At 42.1% G+C, this 23,069-nt stretch overlaps 1 protein-coding gene across 1 annotated transcript in view; it reads right to left on the minus strand.

Moving 5' to 3' along the window:
* TMCC3 (transmembrane and coiled-coil domain family 3) overlaps window positions 1-19,958 on the minus strand; it is a 152,509-nt gene extending 132,551 nt beyond the window's left edge. Inside the window, exon 1 of the mRNA XM_027679895.1 lies at window positions 19,793-19,958. The gene's annotated coding sequence lies outside the window, so the exon portion shown is untranslated. The remainder of the gene's footprint in view (window positions 1-19,792) is intronic.
* Window positions 19,959-23,069: the final 3,111 nt, after the last annotated feature.

The following is a 23,069-nucleotide window of genomic DNA, read 5'->3' on the forward strand; positions in this document are numbered from 1 at the left end:
AAAAAAAAAAAAAAAAAAAAAAAAAAAAAAAAAAAAAAAAAACAACGGGGGGGGGCCGGGCCCACCCGCCCCCGCCGCCCGGCCCCTTCCCCGGCCGCGGCCCCCGCCCGCCCCCGCTGCCCGCGGCCGGGGCAGCCGTGCCCGAGAAGGGGGCCGGGGAGCGAGCGTCTGGCTTCGGGCGGCTCCCGGTCACGGCGCGTGGGCGTCCCGAGCACTGTGGGGAGCCCCCCGCGGGAAGCAGCGCTCGCTCCCCAGCGCTGCCCGGTCCGGGCCAGAGCAGGGCAGGGCAGGGTTGGGGCTGCTCCCCCCTGAGGAGCCAGGAGAAGCCGAGCTGGATAGCTCCGTCGCCCCGGCCAGGTCCGACCGTGGGAAGGCACTCGGACGACGCTGCTTTGGTGCTCTGTACGTGAGCACAGTGCTCCAGCTTCCCGTAACGAAGCAAGTCCCACTCGAAGCAAATTACACCTATTCCAGCAACAATTTACTTTTCCTGAAAGCTGTAGTACACCGTCAGAGCGACAAGCTGTTCTCAAGTTAAAATAGATTCCGATCTTAAAAGTATTTATTGCTAATTATAACGTGCTTTCTGTATTAATGTTAAATGCAAGAACCCAGGGCTCCCGCTGTGTGTGAAGGTGAATCGTGGGCATGTTACATCTGCACGCACACACCCAGGATGAGCCTGTGTGCCCGGCAGCTGAACGCGGACAACAGAGCAGCAGGTTGTGTTGTGTCTTGGGAGGAGAGGACCACACATTTCAGAGTCTGAAGGATGTGCCTTATCTTAAGGCAACCCATTACTTTAAGTTTTCCCTGTGTTCTGGTACATTCTTCAAATACTTTTTCATGAAACTTCAGTCCTGTAAGCATATAGCAACCCATGGTAAAATAATTTCTAGTTAGAAAGTAAAAAGCAGACAAAGAAGTTAGAGCAAACTGTCATCCCATTTACATTTGGACTTAGTTTGACAGAAGCAGTTTAGCTGAAGCAACAGAATATTAGCTGGCAGGTTAATACCAAGTTCCTAACCTTATGTCATGGAGAGCTGGGAGCCACACCACAGTACTCAGCCATCAAATTTTGGCCATCAAGTTTGTGATGCTGAGTCAAATCCTGTTGCTTTTGATCTTGTGGTGTAAGGTATCACTCAGTGCAATGTTGTGTTAAGGTGCTAAAATGGAGGGGGGGGTCACTTGAGTGGAACCTGCATGACTTTTTTTATGTTGGTTATGGTTAAGCGGTGGTCAGTGACAGCTATTGGGCTCAGATTTGCTGGACTCCAATTAGCATGTTAATTTGTGTCTCATGATGCTGGTTGTTAGTTACTTCTCCTGTCTCAGGTCTGATTATACAGACTTCAGTTGTGCTTCTATTTGCTTGCTCAGGTTGCCTCTTCTCTTTCTCTTGAAAATGAGGAACCCGTCATTTTGTCAAAATTTCTCTATTACAGGTATGATATTTTCAGAGTCACTGTAGATGACTTATGCACAGAAACCAGTGGTGTTTCCAGGAATACTGTCTGCTACAGTCATTGACTCTTCTTGTCCACTGCCCAGTATAAAATGCTGTGAGACACACCTCTCTTAATGCACCTGCTGTCACCCCGGCTGTGACAGACTCTCAAATGGCTTTCCTTTCTTCCAGACATTTCTCACTGAAGTGCACGTGTCCTGCTTGCAGGAGGTTTGATTGTGTAAGCTTCATACAACTAGTAGTTTACCTATGAGTGAAATGGGATAATAATGAAGAATAAGAACATCAGCAATAATCCTAGACCATAGACATATGGGAATCTGCTCTGGGTATTTGGCTTGTTTTCTCTGTAATTACACTCGTGAAAATATATGTGCTCTGCAATAACTTCTTTTCTGAAGAAATTCTTTGAGTATGATTAAAAGAGAGTTGGAATCCTGATATTCAGGTGTTGCAATGCTTATATTACAGGTATGGGGTTCTTAGAGTACTCCAAACTTTAGTGCTTGGTACCTTAGCTTTTTATCCATTAGGAGGATTCAATACCTTGGAACAGGTTTCATTTCCCGATGAGCCAGAAAGTAACTAAGGTCAGCAACTGAATGAGTTTTTCGTAGAACAGCCTCCTTGGGATCTCTTACAGCAGGTTGTGGAAATCTGGTTCCCATCTCAAGGCCAGAGCTTTTGTCTTCTCAGAATGCAGGGCTGAGTCATTTGCCCTGGAGATGGATCCTGGTGTCCAAATCTGTATTAGATAACTCACCTCAGTATATGCTTTTCATTTGCTTTCTCGGAACAGAAGGAATACTGCTGCCTCCTTCTTGCACTGTTGACTTCTGCATTTTTTTCTAGAGCTATAAAAGTTTAAGTATGTCACTTTATGTTGAAAACATAAGCATTTTAAGGTAGATAAAAGGTTTGGAATCCAGACCTATCAAGAAATGTGGTGGGCAGGGATTTTTGATTCAAATCCAGGCCATCTGGCCAAACAGCAGCAAATAATTAAATTTGCTGACTTGTCTTGTCTTGTCTGAGATAACATCATTTCAGGGCATCATGATTGCTTGTGTTTCCACTCTTTCATCCCATCACTATGGGGGGGGTGTTTGTGATTTTTATCAGTTATTATGACTGAAGGGCTCTTGGCACCCACCCTTTCTCCTACTCCTCTGGAGCCATAAAGCTCTCTCTATATTCCTCCTCAGTACATTCACTCTTATATCACTTTGTGTGCCCCTTCTCTCCTACAGTTTTAGCCCACTTACCATGCTTGTTCAATACCAGACATCTTCAGAGGAAGTCTGGACATGAAGCAATGCATGATTTGGTGGGATTGATCCATGGAACAGACCTTTGTACAAGGAACAGACCTTGTACAAAAACATATTTCCTCCTCCAAAAACTCTCTAATAAAAGTTATGACTGACAAGTATTGTACAATTATTTCCAAGCTTGTTTTGACAAAGCCATGTTAGTTTGCTCATCTTCAAAGACCTTTAGTCACATGCAATAATGCCACTCTATCAAAACATGATAGGTGGGAATTCCAGCCCATGCTGCTCAGCTCAGATGAAGCCTGGATAACTGAAGAGCAACCTGCATTCAGCATGACCACACCTGCTTCATATTTCCTCTGACTTTCATTCATGTTTTTTGGTGTGAGTTGTCTTCCACAAAACTTCTGAAATCAACCTGTCCATATTTCCTTCCCCCAAAAAGCCTTAGGTAACAATTTACTGCTTTCTTATATTTGGGTCGTTTTACAGTTTTATGTTACCAGCTGAATGGTGCCACACTACAATGCTCTCAACTTGTTCCTATTAAGGTGTTTGCCAATAACACCAACTTTTTGTTATTCTTAATGTCATTACTTTGCTTATCAGTGCCCAAACGCAGACAGAGAGAAAAGGTAACTCAATTTCCCAATAAAGTATCACTGTATAATAATATAATATATAATACTTTAGATATTCTAACAATGACTCTATATGTGCATTTTCTTGGCATTTCTGTCCTCCTGGATGAATTAATCATTTTTTCCTAGACCAGACCACTGTGCTTCTAACATGTACTGTCCCACCAAGCTATGTGTCTCCCAAAGTGATATCCTGGATAAATACGTGGCATCTCCCAGTTCTACCTGAACAAGACTTGTGCTGATTGAGAGGGTCTGTCTGGAGACACACTGCTGGATGGCAGCCAAAGAGGTAGGGCCAGTTTGTATCATCTACCTTAAGGACTGCTACAAATTTCTTCTGCTCAGTCCTCGTTTTCCAGTTTTTCACAAATGAACCAAAAGTCCTGAAGTGAGATACATTCCTTGACTCATCCCTCTGTCATTGAAGTCCAATTCTTGCAAAAATTACCCCTGCAACTACATGATCAACCTTTACACGGTGAAAAACCCCAAAACATAAATTACTTTTATCCTCCGTTCTTTGTGTGGTGGTGTCTTCATTTAGCAGCTCCTTGTATTAGGAAGGATTTTTTCTCCTTCATCCTATCTGCCACTTCTGCAAGAATCCAACAGCTCCTCCCCTAGTGCTGCCCCACTCCTCTGGCGTACAACTTGCCGCATGGGTTTTACTCTTCCTCAGCCTACTAGCCAGTTCCCTCCAAACATCATGCTCAGTGGTGTTGTCTCCACTGAAGGTATCAGAAGAACTTCTACAAAAGTGACATCTGATCTTTGGACTGGTTTTTACTTAAAGTTGTGGTGTCTCTTCAGACAACTGATAGTACAGAGCATTCTACAAGAGCAGTTCAAGCCTTGCTTTGTAGCACACCTAATATCAGCAGGCTCCAGTTTCACATATGGAGATGCAAAGATTTTTCTTTTTCTTTCTCTGGAATATTTACTGAATAATTCTGTCAGATGCAAAAATGAAAACACATTGTAGAGCACAACCCGCTCTTTAAATGCAGTGTATTTGAAATGCCTCTAGCCAGCCTCATTTCTGCAGGTTTGGATGCAAAATGTTGCTATGGGAACAAAATCTTCTCTCCACCCAATCAGCTGAAGCAAGAGGTGGGCTTTTTTTAAATAACGAGATTGTCTGTATCTGCCCTTCACCTAATCAGTCAACACAAGAATGAGAACAGTAATTTTTATGCCAAACCATGAAAAAATGCAATTCGCTCACTGCCAAAAAACCCCTGTAAGCTTCTTAGGACTGGGAGATTAACATCTTGCTGTAGAACATGAACAGACAATAAGACAAACTGACAAATCAATCCCATTTGACAGTGAAATCAAGGAAAGAAATGGGTGTGAAACTGATCAAATCTAACTAAATCTTGCTTTGGGAGAGAAAGCTTGAAGAGGTCTTCAAAGGAATTGGAAGAGGAATAGTTATAACAGAGGAAAAGACTTTACATGATTGTGTGATTGCCTCCTTTACCCTGCGTGCATGTTAAGACTCGGTTTGTGTTGGGATTTTCTTTTCCATGAGCTGGTACTGCCCATCCCACCACAGAGGTGTCCAGGCTGCTCTCACACAAGTTACATCTTGGTAGCCTGTGAAAGGCACTAAGCCACTGTCAACATTGACTTCCCTCAGTGACCAATGAGACAAGGCTTGACTCTGCTCTGCCAAGTCCTTCACAGTGGACTTTGTCATTAATCTCTGTCATTAATGTTTTAATTCAGTCAGTGTGAGTCAGAGACCTCCATCCAAGGCAAATTAAAAGTAACATAACCTCGTTTGATCCTCTCTTGTCTGGAATGGTGAATTAGTCCTGTGGCTCTGCTGAGACTTAGCAACCTGTTAAACTACAATGAGCATTTATTTAAGTCCTGGTTCTTGTCAGTCTGTAAGCAGAAAAGGTATTTCCCAACAATAAAAAAAACTCCAAAAAACTGAAAGAGATAAGTAATTTTGGGGTAATTTTCAGACTAATTAAAATTCTGTTTATTGATGAAGGTTTTTCTACACTGTTACATGAGGAGAAAGTACTAAATCAAATTTCAATAATAATAATAATAATAATAATAATAATAATAATAATATCCTTTTTAAAATGTTTTAGAATCTGACAGCACTTTCATGAATGGGAGTAAAGTCACTCTCTATTAATGAGTGATTGAACTGTCAGTCTTTACTCCTTCTTAGTTATTATAATGAATGAAAACATACCCTAATCAATCTTGGATTCTGTACACATGTCACATGCTGTGTCTCTCCCCCAGGAGCTGTCAATTTAAAGCTATGAGACAGTCCACAGAAGAAAGGAAGTAGCTGTCTGCTCACAAGGCCCATGATAGAAATACTATATGCACAAACACAAAATAAAATGTGAGCATCAACCCAGTTGTTTTCTTCATACTGAAAGTAGAAAAATGATCTGTGGTTTGTGGTTCTTACAGGTACATAGAAAATTATAGTGACATAAATTATTGAATTTCAGATCAGCCTACATTCAAGTCTAATATAAGCATTATTTAACTAAACTTTTTGAAAACCAACTGAACGTGTTTCAATAGCAAGATTTAAAGCAGTAAAATTGCGAGTCTATGTTATGGTAAGACCTCAGTGTTTCTCATGCGAGTCAGGATGTTGGCAGGTGTGGTGCTAACTCCAAATAAGAGGGCATGTTCTAGGCTCAGTCCATTCTGCTGACATATTAAGATCTTCTGTCACTGTGGGAAGTGCAAATCCTACAAGAAATGCATGACTTTGATCATGCATACAACATAAACAGCCAGAGAAGTGGATGAGTTTCAAAAACAAAGTTTGAGTGAATGCATATTAAGAAATCTGACTTGAGGAGGACTTTGAACACTGGAGTGCTCAGAATACAGTGAACCAAGCAGGGCTGCTACTTGTCTCGTATTCCCCACTGATTTGAGGAGGTGCCCAGTACTGTAGTATGCGAATCACAGCACCTTAGAAAGGAGAAGGGGCATGTTTGAAAATAAGCATGGAAGAAGATCCAAAGGCCTTTTCTACACACCACAGTTTTTTATCTTAATTACTCCAATCCAGAGTATGAGAACTTGCTATTGTAGCTATTAAAAAAAAAATTTATCTATTAAAAAATCTGTATCTGTATACAATAAGGAAGTCTTATTTCGTAGCGAATACTGGTTTCAAGGACAACTATTTCCATATAAGTACTTCCATTACCAGCACAGCATATTGTTATCGTTGTACCTATCCTTAGAGTGTTTTCTCAGTTCAGTTCTTATACTGAATTTGTTCAGCTGCTGTAATACCTGCTGCATAAGTGAAGAAAAAAACATGTGGGGCACAGACAAGTTTGGAAGGAAGTGGGAACACATCTTTAAAACAATTTTACTGCTGAGATGCTCCTGTGGTAAACATGCTGCATCAGTTCCTGCTTATGCATACTGATTGTCTGGTCTCACCTGCAGAGGTGCCTTGATGACAATGGCAAGTGGTGCACCAGCAATCTGAATTTATTAAGGGGGTTTGTTTTATTATTTGCAATATTGCATCTTACTGTAACATTTTCAGCTCTCTTGCTATCTGCAGTTTTCATCTGCACTAAGCAACCTGAGTGAATCCTGCCCAGAACTGTCCTTGTCACTATTTTCTGGAAAGTGTCACGCAGAAAAAAGGAGATACACTTAAAAAATACATACTTACTTAGAGAGTTCTTTGTTCCTAGAAATCTGAGAGGTACATGACATTGTTCCTGTTCCTGCCTGTATGAATGCTTCCACATGTATTTACATGACGAATTTGATTGTAACTGTAAAAATTTAGTGTTATTTGTCATTCACGAAGCAAAAGAATTGGCTCATCCTTACTAAACAGTATGCTACCACAATTATGGTATAACTTCTGGCTTGCTGTGGATTTAGCTGTTGCATTCAGGATCATTGAAAAGTACTTCATGTTTTTGCTTTTCATACAGCTACCGAGTTGCTTTTGCTGTTACTACTGCTTTGCCTAATAATTTTACACACACAAAGCCAAATCCTGCTATTATTTATGAACACATGATGCTGATCCAGATTTGTAATACCAAGACATTATGCTGATAGGATTGGCTGAGGCAAAAAAAGCTTCTCATGTTGGGAATGAACTTAGAATCTTGTTAGGTCCTAGAGTATCTCAAGTTGGAAAAAAATTGCCATATTTAAAACAGAAACTCAATAGATTGTGTCTTTGCTTTGTCTGCAGAAGACAGAAATACTACAATATATTCTTTCCATCTTATATACTGAAGAACATGGCAAGTTCTAACAGCTCCAAAACAGATGCCTCATGCATTCCTCAGTCATCTGTGCTGGTTTTGGCTGGGATAGAGTTAATTTTCTCCACAGGAGCTAGTATGGGGTTGTATTTTGGATTTGTGCTGGGAACAGTGTTGATAACACAGGGACATTTCAGCAATTATTGATCAGTGCTTACACAGCATCAAGGCCTTTTCTGCTTCTCATATCACCCCACCAGCGAGGAGTCTGAGCATGCACAAGATGTTGGGAGGCAATACAGCCGGGACAGCTGACACCACTGACCAAAGGGATATTCCATACTGTATGGCATCATGCTCAGTATATCGTTCTGGGGGAAGAAGGAGGAGGAGGGGGTGATGGCATTCATCTTCCCAATAACTGTTATGTGTGATGGAGCCCTGCTCTCCTGGAGATGGCTGTACACCTGCCTGCCCACAGGAAGCACTTATTTAATTCCTTGTTCTGCTTTGCTTGTATGCATAGCTTTTGCTTTACCTATTAAAGTGTCTTTATCTCAACTCATGAGTTTTCTACATTTTAACCTTCTGATTCTCTCCTCCATCTCACTGGGGGGTGAGTGAGCAAGAGGCTGAGTGGGGCTCAGTTGCCGTCTGGGGTTAAACCACAACATCATCATAAAACAAATCATACATCTGAAAACATGTGTTTGTGGTCACTCACCTATGAACTCAGAGCAAATGGCCGTCAGCAAGCAGTAGGGAAAGCAGAGAAGTCCCAGGAGCGCTAGCCAGACTGACTTAGCTAATGAAGTGTGCATAAACAGCAAACATCCATCATCATAAATTATCCTCAAACTCCCCTTTCACATTCAGTCATCTCCTTGCATCTAATGCTTCTTAGACAACCTCTGACATCCATGGCCCAAATCCTGCAAATGACTAGACTGAGTAGGAAACATGCTGTTCATTATAGCTATTCTACCTACTGCCAGATGGATTGATTTGAAATGGTTTATTGCTTACTCATCCTTTTGCATATCTGAATTACATGAGTTAACAAATTGCCTAGTAGTCGGGAATCAAGTGCTTCAGGACAGTAAAGATTATGAAACTGTGTTTTCTGCCTCCATAGGCTGTTGCAGGGGAGCTGAAAATTTTACATGGAGATATTTTCACTTGAGAAGAGTTTAGCTTTGTTAAACAAGCCACACATTGCATATAAAACCTGTACTTCAAGTCTATTAGTAGGAAAGACAAATATGAAAAGATTGTAGATTAATAGCCAGCTACAGTGTTGTTATTTTGGTACATTTTAAAGAACAGATTGACAGAGAGGACTCTTTAGTAAAAGAACTAAACTGGAATGTAAGAGTGTTGATACTAGAAAGATAACTTTCCACAGAAAAGACAACAGTAGCAAACACATTCATTCAGTATCACTACTTCAAAATAATCCTCTAGTCATGAGATCATATTTATTACAGCAAGGTCTGTAATACCAGTATCCAGCAGTTATTATTAAAGCAAATATAGAGTAAGGGAACCACATATGCATGTATTTTGATGCAAGAGTAAGCTCAAGGAGCAGAAACCTATCGAAAGGAAAAAAATACCCAACCACATAGAGCAGAGCAGAATTGATGGAAACACATTTTCCTGTGGTTGAAGAAACAAGCTTAGCCAGAACTTATGTTCCCCTCCAACATTTTCATGGAATGATGGCTACTTAGAAGATATATGTCACTGAACTCAGCAAACCGAGCTGCGTTTGTAGCAATTTCAGTAACTGCTGTTCCAGTTCAAGCCTGTAGATTTTCTAAAGAAGGATACAAAAATATGTTTGCATTTGACTTTACCTGCTCCTCACATAGTTATTCTCCCTCCCCCCAGCTGCTGTAAGAATAAGCCCAGCCTTTCCCAGAGTTGGCTAACTCAGATGCAGCGCTGGTGCATCCAGGAAATATTTTGCATCTCTTAACTTCAGTGACATTTAAGAGTGCCTGACCTCTGGAAGGCTGCCTCGGCTGTAGATCTTTTATCAAACTGCGTTTTGCCTTCAGTTTTCCATTCTGGCTGAGCTTACAGAATTCTTAATTTTATTTAAATGACCAAATATTAGTTCTGACTCAGGAAAGCATTAAATAATATCCTTGAGTCCCTTAATCACTTACTTAAATTGCTTAAAATTTGCTACATGTTGAAATGATTTCTTGCACTTGCACCCTACTGTTCTGAAATTACTTTCTGTCACAGCATTGCTTTCCACCATCTCCGTAGAAGAAATGCAGTTTAGAAATGTTGTTCACTGTATACCTTCCCAATCCACTAGCAATGTCTTGTCCACATGAAGAATATGCTGAGAGGCAGATCTTGTCTCGTTACAAATTATCATACAGAGTATAGGTCTCAACAGTCCCACAGGTGTGTAAATCCACACCAAACTATAAATATGACAAAACATGGGGCACTTCAAAGTCATAATAATGACCTACTTCTGACAGCAGTAAGGATTGGGAAAATGGCATTCAGAACAAATGGAGAAGTATTGCTCTGCTTTTCCCAGTTTATGTTCCTTTTGGTGGCTACTCACACATAAGACACTCAGTGCCTAGCTGCACTGTTGGCAAGTTGCTTACCTCTACTTTTCCTATGACAGGGTCCTTTTATGACAAATTAGGTAAATTTACTTAAAATAAGCAGCAAGAATACCTCTTGCACTCAATAATCCTCCCACAGCCAATAATTGAAGCCAGTTCCCTTCTTACAGAACAAAGACTATTTTAAACACTCAGAGTAATAAGAGTATACAGCAAAAATTTGGCAAAGAAAATATGACACCTTCCAGAGCCATTCAGACAAGTCAGGCTGCTTGATTACCAAGTCGAAATAAAGGTGTCAGGCATATACTGACAGGTTTTTAAAGTGATCTTCAGCACACAACATGGAAAAAATATAACTTCAGTGCACAGTGTCAAATCAAACAGTTTGTCTGTCATCGATTAGAATGAAAGAATATATGAAATCTCAGGGTGACATCTGGTATTTCAATACAAAATTGGAATCTCTCAGACGTGAAAAGGCTTTCGTCAAGATAATCTCCATTTAAAGCTCTGTAATGTAAACTGTGACCAGATCGAATACTGAAAGCCAGCGCACTCAAAAGTGAGATACTAAAAAGATGACTTTCATTTAGCTGTCATTTTCCTATCTGTTAACTCAACAGGGTATGCTGTGAGTAGTATATAGGCTATGCAGAGCAAAATGGAAAGTCATGGATGGCTGCGTTGAATTAACCAAGTACCATAATGTTTACTGCTCCATATAACCCATCATATGGAAATCAATTCCCATCACAGAGGTTGTTGTTATGTATTTTGGCTGTTGAATTGTAAATCAAATGCTGGAACCATAAGTTCAATATATAATGTGTCTTAACATAGGATTTTGTTGTTGTTTTTAGCAGTTACTCTACACAACAAAGTATGATTTCTTGTTTTGAATAAAAACGTAAATATAAATCCTTTGTGGCAGCATGTACTAAACTGATTCAGCACTTGTAGGCTGGCAGGAGAAGGGCAGGGAAAGGTCATATGCCTACTGCAGTGGCATTCAGTCAAGCCCTAGAAGGCTATTTCTTTCTGTTAAGTAAAAACGTGTGGTATCTCGAGCATGGAGAATTCATAATGATGAGGCAATTTGCCTCATGGGTTTTTTTATTATTTTCAAAAGACCAGCTGTTAAACATAGGTAAATACAAACACTGTTGCACAAGAGCTGGAACTGGGGAAGCCTCCATGGCCATATGCACCCACCAAAACAGCTCTACCTTTTTCCTTCCATGACCCCATCACACGTCCTGTTTCCTCCACACACCCTGACTTCTCTGCCGCTTCCAGTGCTCACTGCCTGCCCCCCCTGCTGGCTCACACTCCGCACCAACTGGCCAGCTGGGACAAGTGGGCTGATGGGCAGGGACAGGACAGGCAGCATGAGTGATTGTGAAGCTCAACGGAAGCAGCTCATCCCCTGGTGAGGTATTAATTCATTCTTTCTCCATTACCCAGGTGTCAGTATATACAAAACCTGTAGGAACTTGAATACCCCTCGTGTCTGTACCTTTCACTTTCTGCTTGGCACTATACCCTTGTTCTCTGTTAAGTGGTTAGCAACACACATCCTATCTTCAGAGCAAAAACCTGCATAACGGTGGTGCCAAATTCCTCGTGGGGCTCAGACATTAGGAAGACAATTATTGAGGAAACACTAGTGTTGATAAAAATCCGAGAAATAGAGGCAGTGCAATTTGGTTTCCTTCAGAAATTTCTGAATGACACTGTGAATCAAGAGTAACAGAATTAAAATAAAGCTTCTGCCACTAAAGAATTAAGGCCTAACACATCAGGGAAGATATACAGAACATCATATTTTAATGCAGTTGTGGATTTTGACAAGCAACTACAAAGTACTGTATTTTCAAAGCCACACATTGTAAATTAATGTGCAGCTGCCTCTGGTGCAAAGCCACCCTGCCACTTTTATGATGGCACCATGTTCTGGCTTGCTCAACGGCTGCCTGGAGCAGCCTCACTGGGGTTTTCAGCCCTGGTCCGGCCTCTGAAAGGAGTTCACACACTCCCCTATCAGTCAGCAAGCCTTTTGCAGAGTAATTTTTCTCTAAATATATAAACAAGGTATATTTTTAACATTAGCTGTTTCCTACATTCTGGCTTTCCTACAGCCTTGCAAAGCAGAAAAAATTAGACCTGCAACCCCCTGAAGTTTCTCTGATGTCAGTAAGAAGTAAATACATTAAAAAAATTAGCACAAAACATATGCAAGAGGAAGATCCTCCTCTTTTTCAATGAAACCTAACATCACAGGAAAAGTCACAGGAAGCAGAATCTAATGAGATTTCTGGCTTTGATTTTATTTCATTTTAATTCTAATTTCCCATTTGTCGGTATGATTTTAAACTGATTGTGATCAAGGTGACAGTCAGCATCCCTGATGATCAGGGAATGCAGTCCCAGTATAGCTCTTGAGTCTGAGAAAACTGGGAACGGCAGGAGACTAAGAGGAGAGTAGGAGTTTCCATCTTTCCTTAACAGTCCCCTGACTATACTTACCTCAATAAAAAGCACTTGTGTGTGAGTCATCGATCATTGTAAAGCCTGTATTAGCCTGTGAGCAGGTTATCATGAGCTGAAATATTAACAGCCATCAGAGAGGGGTGGTGAACAAATGCTGGTCCATGGCCTGTTCTTCCCAGCAGAGGTCATCAGCCTTGTTGCACCTCTGATAGAACACATTCCCCAGTTCACACATTTCCCCTGACTGGAAAAATTAGGCATGCAAGCACTTGGTCTTCTCACACAAGCACTTGGTCTTCTCACCATTGCCTCGAAAGGTCATGGAGCTCCTACTGAGAGGATTTGCATACCAGTACAGAAGTACACAGACAGCCAAATGTCTCAGGAGAGTAGATGGTTCAGAATTGGATGGTGAAAGTGCTGGTAATACAGAACAGATTAATATTTTTATTTTTTTATTTGGAAAAAAATAGGATTCTTATCATTCCTATCAATTAGAGAGAATTTGTTCTTTGCCAGGAACTGAGGAAGATGTGTAGAAGAACAAGGGGAGATCTTTCCAGTCTCTTTGGGCTAACAAAAGAGTCACACAGCTGAAAGGAAAATGGCCAAGAATGATGTGCTAGCAGGACAAAATGGAAATCTTGCATCTCTTGCTTCTTCATACTGGTAAGTAATCATGGAACCTTCCTGTTAGTTAGGATGTCTGGGGGAAGACCATCTTTAATTATATTGGACATTGTATTGATGCATTTGCATTAAGCACTCAGTTCCATTAGTGATGAGCATAGCATTAACACCCAGAAGGGCAGCCTTGCAGGACTAGATGGAAGGGGAGAGACAGAGAGCTACTGGCATGAGAAGGGAGGGCAGAGCCTGATGCAGGATGTCAGGGGTGGCACAAAACCGCTTGGCTGTGGATGAGGGGAGGTGGACAAGGGGCAGCATGCAGAACTGCAGTGCCAGCCCCTGGAGTGAGGCAACACGGGATGGAAGGTGGCCGATAGCATGCACGAAACTGAAGGGAAGCTGGAAAGATGTGCAGATGCACCTCTGAGTAATAACAGCAGCCCATCGACTGTTCAAGAGGAGCAAAACTCTTACTGCAGAGAGTTTCCCCCTGCTTTCCCCTCAAAAGTGATTACAACTACAAAATCTGTTTACTGGCCTCCCACTGCCTGCTACAGTCATCTCTGTAAAAGCAGTATGTCTTGCTGGGAAAAGTTTGCTCCTGGATCTCACCAGTTATTACTACAGTGCTCTCAACACTGCAGGGCTTCCCAGCAAAAACGGAACAATCCAGCACAGCAAGAGAAAAGCTTTTCAGTGCTCTTACAGGCCTCACTAAACTGCAAAGACAAAACATTCGTGCATCTGGTGGGCTTGGGATTTTTTGACCCACTGTGGCATGGCTTTTGGGGATTAGAATAAGAGAAGCGGGAATTTCAGGCAATGCTGGAGGTGAGAGTAGGTCCCCTATAGACTAAATGTATACTGAAGCTTAATAGCTACCAAAAGACAATAACGGGCTCAAGCAAACTCAAGTGATAAGCACAAATATTCCCTGTGTAACATGTCTGTATAAACGTACATGTGTTTATTAAACCTATCTAGGAGGTTAGTGTCTCTCTTAGAAGAGTTTGTATTAATTGATAATTGTTATTTGAATGTTATTTTAACTGAGGCAGAGGGGAAGGACAGAAAGGGAATGACAGAAAGGGGGACAAGACAACCCTACAAATTAACTCACAGCTTCTTGTTAATGCCGACATTTTACTCAATGTAATCAGACAAGTGTTGCAGCACAGATTACTTGCTGCTCATCACTTTTCTTTTGCAGATATGTCATTGTGCTTATAGGTTGGGTTTGGAGAATCCAGTCTGTGCTTTGCCACGATGGACACGTTCACTGTTTTGGTGTTTGCTTTTTGAAAACCAGTTTATGCTTTCCTTCAGCTGCCAGAAGCAAGCCTGCAGCCATGGCACAGGTGAGTAGGCAGCAGGGCTACTGCCAGCCCCCTGTAGTTGCGGTGAGGCTGTAGCAGTGAGGTGGCTATTGTGGGGGTGGGTTATGCAGCAATTACTTGCTGTCCTTTCTTTTCTAAGCTGCGGTGGTAAGTGGTAAACATCAGAGAGGACTGTGCTTCAGAGAAGCTTTCCAGCCCTGGGGATGAAGGCTGTTGTTAGCACAGAGTCGATAGATGCTCTAACAATTGTTTGGATCCAAGTGAGGGGCTGGCACCCTGCCGGGAGGACAGATTTGTGGGGGATGAAGGGTAAACAGAGCCAGGTACCTGCTTCCCAACAATATGTGATCTGTGGAAGAGTTGTTGCTGTGGATCTGTGTGAGCCACAGCAGGGACAGCGCATGCAGATCCAAGTTCAATGGGTAATATGGTTCCCTCGTTACTAAGCAAAGCTGGATGTTAGATTTGGGATTAATCTCTGTGCCTCTGTTTTGTTTGTTACATATGCAAATAACCACAGACTACTGCAGAAGAGCAGAGCAGACAGACATGATGCTGGGCAGAGGCCGATGCTGATGTCTCCTGAGCAGCCCCTTCCTGGTGCACGCACGCAGCTGCCTGCAGCCAGCTCCAGGGCCCCAGCCTGGAGCTGACAGGTACCCACCCACTTACCTACCTATTGACTGACTGCAAGCTTTGCAACCCCTTTGATGAGTGAAAAAAAAATAAATATCCGTGCTTGATTTAATTCTTCATTCAGTTCTGATAATTGGTTACAGCAAGTAGTAGTTGGGTGCTGAATTAATTTTTGCCCTCTCAAGTTCTGTACTTTCAAATGTGTCAAAAGGCATCTTGCTATTTGGGACCCCTGGTGGCCTAGTGGTTAGCATGCAGGACTCTCACCGCTGCGACCCAGGTTCGAATCCCAGTCCCCCCAGGCAGATGGAGCCCATTAGCCCTGTGAGGCCATCCATCTATGAGAAGGTCACTCTAAACAAACCTACGTCCTGAGGACCTCACTGCCATTGTCCAAGCTTGCTTGGCCCCAGCAGATGAACCTTAGGATTAAAGGGTGGGCTCAGTTCAGCGCAGGCTGTGTCTCACCTAAAAAATCCATTGCGCAGGCTGGAAAGGTAAAAGACCTTTCCCCAAATCTTCGTTCACGAAGACTGGCCATTATTATTATTTGCTGCACAGTTTGAACTGATTCTGCCTGGAAACATCAGCTTTTCAAATCCTAAACTTTAATGGCCAATTCAAGCTTTAAAAACCCAAAGACTAACAGATGTGTAAGGAATTTTTTTGAAGAAAAAAATCAATCAGAAAAAATCGATTAGAAATTATTTGAATTCCATCATTTGAAGTCCATTAGAAATAATTTGAAGTTGATAAAACACAAACTAACTTTTGCTGTCAGTACTTACAGCAACAACACTCCAGGACAGAGAGCCCCAGATGGAAAAATTTTATTTATAAAAATGAAACCAGATTCCACTGGAGGGGAATACAAATTAAATAGTAGGAGCTAAAGGAAAGCCAGGTAGAGTTTGATCGGATAGTTAAAAAACAATTTAGAAAAATTAAAACAGTCTGCATACATTCAGACTGAGCTGTTTCAGACAGGATAAGATTGTGTCCTGACCTGCAGCCCATGGCTCTTATCTCAACCCTGTGTCTGAGTTGGCGTCAGCTCCATATCAATCTCCCATGGGCTTTAACTCTCACAGCTGACGTTGAGTTAGTGAAGAAAGATTTTTCTAAGGTAGAAGAAATAAATCCAGATATTCTTCTTACTCTTCCTTTTTCAAATAAGTATAAAGTTTGAATTTTTACACTTCAATATAAGAAATCTAAATCTTGCTTTACTCTTTGTGTTTTGTTTTCTTGCTCATTAAATATCTGAATGTAAGTTCATTGCTCAAAGTTATGCTCCCTCTCTGTGATCTGTAACAAGCTCATTTTAGTGGCAGGACTTTTTCCCTCCATTTTAATAGTTATTCACAGAAAGTTGCAAATTCTTGAATGGAGATACATGTTCTCCAAGTGCCTGGCCAGCTGCAGAAACCCCTGAAGACACCACGACTCCCAGGTGGTGGGCAGCATTCGGTGTCACCTGCATCTCGGTATCACCTGCATCTCATCCTGTCCATGAAACAGAAGAAAGGTAGCAAAACTCCCTTGTTGGCTTCTGGTTCTATTTTCAGACCAGCTCTGCTGCTTAGATTCACACTATTAATGGGTTCTCTGGGGCATGGACACCCAGGAATTAAGCTTTGCTATACCCAGAAGGCCAAGAGCACTGTCAAGAGTTGGCACCTGATGTAGACCCAAGGTGACGAGGCTCAGTTTGAGATTCAGAAGTGATCTCCCCTGCCAGAGGCAGAGAGGTCTCTGTCTCACGGTGGCTTTATGCTGAGTGGACCAAGCCACCCTTAGACTGGGTCCCAGAGAAATGTGAAGGTCAAGCTGGAGATGTTCAAGGTCAAGTTAAGATGTGCCAAATAATAAAAATGCCACTTTCTGCCAACAACGCAGCGTTGCGGGCAAGTGAGGTGTATCTGAGGCTCGTACTGTGAAAACCGTGCACTTCGCTTGTTTCTTTGGAAAGTAAAGCAACTCCATGAACTCCCCAATAGCCAGGGTAAATAAATCCTCTTCTTTTTTAACACAGCTGCCTCAAATTAAAACATGCTACGGTTTTCTTGCTTTCTCTGGACACTGCCAGACACAAGGGAAGCATGACACAGACAGATATTGCTGAATTTGGTTTTGCCTCGCTGGATTTTTATGGATGGTTACCCTTAAAAAGCAAACTATTAATAGGCCTGTGTCTGAATGCTCGACCACATGAGGCTTCATCTGTTACATTCAGGCAGTGTTTTGATAGATGCTATTCCATCAACTACAAATCCTTTGGGTTATGAAGGATATAAAATAGTCCTACAACCACTTGCCCTAAAACTAATATTTAAAATGTATATCACAGGGAAAAATTGAGTAGTCCATTAGAGGAGTGGGAAAGAAATGACACCATAGACAAATAGAAAGAAATAGATATGAATTCTAGCAATATAAACCAATGTAAACCAGAAGTCTCTTGAGTTGTGATTTGTTTAGGTGATGCTAACTGTACTACAGATTATTTAAATAGATTTTGTAACTGCTGTTGTTATTACAGAGATTAAATTACACTAAGTTATAGATCTAGTTTTTGGGTAATTTACATGAAGAAAAGATAGACTCCTAAAATTTCAGTTTGCTGCATATCTTTCTTAATGGGAACAAATTGCAAAACAACTTTGATTTTAGAAGCAATTTGTGAAGCTGTCCAGTGATCATTGCTCCTGCTGTAAATTCTCAGTTAAAAATTAGCCAGTAACTCTTATTTTCACTCATGCACACGAACGAAAATTCTTGTTTGCAACATCAAAATCAATCTCTTTTGCCTTATCAGGTTTGTAATGCAGGATAAACCAATCTAAATTAAGTGACCCATGCTTTTAATTAACAAGCAAGAAATTTTGATTTGAATATCAGTTTTTAGCTTGCGTTATGCATCTTTACAATTTGATGAAGAAAGTTTAGCACTGTTTGTTGGAAACATTGTAATGCAAATTTCCACCTAAATATAGTCTTTATGCTAAATGTGGTATTTTTTTCCTACCTGTGTACCTGTGCACATTTGTTCATATACATCTTGCTTAGCATACATGTATGTATTCATGTTTTAATTTTTTTTTTACTCTTGATATTTAATACCAAAGAAATTGTGAATCAAAACCTCAAAGTAAAATGCATTGAGGAAATGTGTAAATTTAAGCCTTAAGTGCTTTTTCAAAAAACAAACTCTCTTATAGGTAATTATGACATACATAAATTTTGAAAACACCAGGTTTTTTTCTCAAGATCCTGCTTCAATTCTGCCCTTTGTCGCACATGAACAAAGCTAAGAGCACCTGCAAAATTCAGTCTGGGAAGTGATGTTACAAGCGATTCAAAAACACAAGGAAATGACCAGACCTGGTTTTGGCCCCTCAGCAAAGGGAAGTCTCTAGGGCCTCTGAGGTCTTCTGAGCATGGTCCTGCCCCTCCTGGCAGCTGGGAATGGCACACCCAGCAAAGTGCTCCCCTTCTGGGACTCTATGCTGGAAGTAAGAGCCACCACCAGCTCCAGCACGTGGGTCCTGCTCTGCTTGGGAACCAGAGGGTCGTGTTCAAAGCTCAGCAGGTCTCAAAGACAAAATACCTGCTGGGCTCTTCCCCACTGACATGGGTTTTTCTGATATCTTCCACTGAAGTATGCTTCCCTTTGGTGCAATCCAGCATTTACTGTGGGATTTGCGTGAGGAACCCAGAGCGCCATTTAAAGGCTGCCACTTTTGCCCACACCTTGAAGTACCTGCTTTTGTACACTCCTTGCAAAAACATGAATGCAGAGCCTTTAGATTTGCCATTAACTTCTTAGAAAAGCAAGGATCTGTTCCCTCTCTCTTCCTCAGCTGCCAACAGAATAATAGGCCCCAAAGAATTAGTAACAAAGGTTTCACTCTGAATGCATCACAGCTGTGGAAAATTTATACCTCAGCTTTCTGGGCTGATGACTTCCAGCTCTATCTAAAACAATTTCCCCAGTAATTCCCATTCAAGACTGCTCTCCAACACCACCTTCTAGCAGGAAACATCCCAAAAATTGAAGCCTGAGGTTAGATGACATGGAAATATGAGTTGGTGACTATCTGAATGTTCTTAGCAGGCCCTCAAGGACCCAAGTGGGCACAGCATGCAGGGAATCAGTAGTACAGCACAGGTTGGACAGGAGAGGACAAGACCTCCTGCTCTCTTATTCCAGCTTTCTTAAATGCTCTAGGATGTCCTGGCCTGTCAAAGATTTCTCCTCTTGCTGTAGCTAGAAATGGCTATGAAATGTTAACTTTTTGCTGCAAGCTCTTCAGTGCAATGCTGGTGCTGCCTCTCCCCTCCATCTATCTCATCTGCTGAAATATTTTGCCAAACAGCCACAACAGATTCATTAGCTGCTTCCAACATCATGGCCAATATAAGTTTGGAGAGCATTAGACAGTGTTGTTTGTACTCACCTACTGCAGAGGTCCTCTTTCTGCAAGGCAATCTTCACCTGCTCCAGAACTGTGCAGTCAGGGCAATTTTTGGGTCTCAAGGTCAAAACATGGAGGCTTAGTAAGCACCACGCTCCCAATGGACCCCATTTAACATTAAAATTGTTATTTTAATGCTGTGTTGTGCTGACCTGAGCTGTTGGACTACCAGGGTCTTGATAAACTCCCTGCTGACAGAGTCATCCCGAGACGGGGAGCGGGTGTGTGTCCTGCTGTGCAGCGCAGCCGGCTCGGCAGCGGGGCTGACACGGTGCACAGGGGGCACACGTGGCCGGCAGCGCTGCAGAGCCGTGTCACACGCCCCAGGACTGACCTGCTCTTACTGGGATCTTCACAGGGGAAGGTGGTCTCCTGAAGCTCCTCTCACCGTCATTCTCCACCCCCGCGTCCCAGTTTCAGCTGTACCGGGCAGAGGTGCAGCGCTGGCAGCAGCGAGGGAGGATGCCGTGCCCCATGGAGGGAAGGGCTCCATTCCAGTGCACAGGGCTGAGACGAGTGTGCTGTGAGCTCAGCAAAAGCCTGGAGGCAGCTACTCCTCCAGGCTACTGGAAAAGCTACTGGTACAGATACAATTTTAAAATAAAATGGGGTTTCAGCACTCTGCTGCTCCTGGAAGAGGTACCTGTCTTCTTAAAGAGACTGTTTCATGTCAGAAGGTTGTTTCTATTAAGAATCACATTTAGTGCAAGGGGAATATTCCTGTCAGTGCTTTGGTTGCACTTGGTTGAAGACACCATCTGCTGAGACTCTTGGCTAGTTTGGCATTTAAAATGTCATGTAGACCAGAATGGAACTGACCCTGAATACTGAGGCAGATGTCATCAGCAAAGGTGAACTTTCATAACTCAGTAAGGTTGCTGATGAAAAGACTGAATTGCAGAAGCATTTGCAGAAAGCCCTGTGGAAGAGCACTGATTTTTCTGCATATGCTTTATTTCCTGTACGTGCCTTGTGCAATCTACCTTAGAGAAACAATGCTACAAGAGACGCCAGTGAAAATTTTGCATTTAAAATCTACCATTTGTGGTTCCTGCTGGATAAAGCAGGATGAGCGGGTTTCTGTCCTCTCCAGAAAGTGGGATTGATGATATTTTCTAAACCAAACTACTGAGTCCTTAGGCTTACTTCGGCCCAGCAGGGCAGGAGGAAAGCTCATTTTTCTCTCTTTCTGTGGAGCATTGCTGCACACAAAGTTGTTCAAAACGGCTTGCTACCTCAACATTTCTGTTCCAGATGACAACAAAAGGACAAACAGGCCCTGATGCCTCTTTTTTTCAGCATGGAATGTGTAGTAAGAGTTACTATCTATTCCCTGAGTACAGAGTCTCATTCCCAACTGTACCTCCTGATGTGTGTTTAGGAAGCAATCCAAAAATGTACAGGACAAAGAAAGAAGAGGAATGAAATAGGTAGAAAATGCATTAAAGAGAAGTAGAGGCTAAACCAAATAAAGTTTATTGCTCTATCTGTGTTTGAGCCCATAGGACTTGTATAGATTAGTGTTAGTAATGAAGCTCTTCAGCAGCACTGGGGCAAACTTTGTTCTTAGGGTCAAATAATCTATCAAGATTAAAATGTTAAACAAGTCCTTTCCATGTTCACTGCTCAGTGTGCCTCAAATTGCTTTTCATCTGTGCTCAGTGCTTTTGTTGACCTAAAGTAAATTAAACATTACCCCTTTCTAATTAGATAGGTTAGGAGATCTTGGTGCTACTTCCTACTAAAGACTGGAACCAGTTTAAAGTAATTAAAGCTAAAACCCCCACTTTTAAATAATGAATCAATACGAACTTGATTTAATAAGGAAGCAACTGGGGGTTAAGTGACCCAGTCAGGCAGGCACATGAAGGAAAAGCAGCCAGTGTAGTCAGCGGTGCAGCCACTGCGGGGGCTACTGGGGAGCAAAGAAGGTTTTTTCTTCTTGACAGGCAATCGCAAGCATGTAATATATCCAAACCCCTTAGTCATCTTCAGCAATGATTCCTCTAAGTCAGTGCACTGGGTGGAATTGTCAAGGTGCTGGCAGCGAGGTCTGCAGAGGCCTCTGTGGGGAGAGGCTGGGGCTGCCCTGTGCTGGATACAGCCAACCCACCACAGGACACAGCTCAGTCTGGCTGCCAAGGTGGTGGTACCTCTGGGAAAGAGTATTTCAGATGGGGCAAAAAACATTACACAGGCAGAAGACAAGGAGAAAAGAAGTGTGCAGCAGCCATGTGAACACCAAGTTCAGAGCAGGAGGAGGGTGAGGAGGTGTTGCAGGTGCCAGAGCTGAGATTCCTGAGAATCCTGGGAAGAACCCACGCCAGCAGGCAGGCATTTCCCAACAGGAACTGCAGCCTACAGAAACCCATATTGGGTGTATCCTGAAGGACTGCAGCCATGAAGAGGACCCACACTGAAGCAGGGGGAATGTACAAGGAAGGAAAAGCAGAAGGAGCTGTGATGGACTGACCACAACCCCCATTCACGCCAGGAGGGGGAAGATAGAGGAGTCAAGAATGAAGGTGTGAAGTTGAGCCTGGGAAGAAGTGGGGAGGGAAGGTGTTAATTTACATTTTTTGTCTTTGATTCTCACCATGCAAGTCTATTTTACTTGGCAATATATTAAAGTCTCTTTTATTCATGATGGTAACTGGCAAGCAGTTTCCCCATCTTTATGTCAACCCATGAGCTTTCCGTTTTCTCCCCCATCCAGTTGAGGGGCTGGGTGGGCACCCCCCCACACCAGTTATCCACAGAGTAGGTCATCAGATACAGGAAGCCTTGTGGAGATGGCAACTGTGCTAAAAAACATTAGCAGGCTGCAATAGAAGTCAACCATTAGCAACTTACAGAAAAAAAGCCACAGCCCCAACCAACTCTCTTTCACATGTGACCTCGAAAACTTCACATTTTTGAGACTAGGTTCTGATACATTTTACTTCTCTACCTCCTAAAAAGGTGCATTTTCAAACTCTAAAAGACCTTTAAAATCTTGTCACAAGAGGACAAACAGTTCATCCCAAAGCCTTATGAGAACACCTTGTAATAAATCTCAGCAACAAAGAAGCAACAAGAGAGATTTTTGTGACAGAGGGCCCTCTGCTTATGACTGAGCTCTCTTAGGGGGTGAGATGTCATTTGATGAATGTAGTCTTACAAGTTTTATATTATGTATTATACCATACTGGAATACAGCAATGCTTTTTGCATACTCATGAACATACTCATACACATTTTATGAATAAAAATTATAATT

This window comes from Neopelma chrysocephalum, unplaced genomic scaffold, assembly GCF_003984885.1.
Source record: "Neopelma chrysocephalum unplaced genomic scaffold, ASM398488v2 Primary Assembly neopelma1_59, whole genome shotgun sequence".
Taxonomy (NCBI): Eukaryota; Metazoa; Chordata; class Aves; order Passeriformes; family Pipridae; genus Neopelma; species Neopelma chrysocephalum.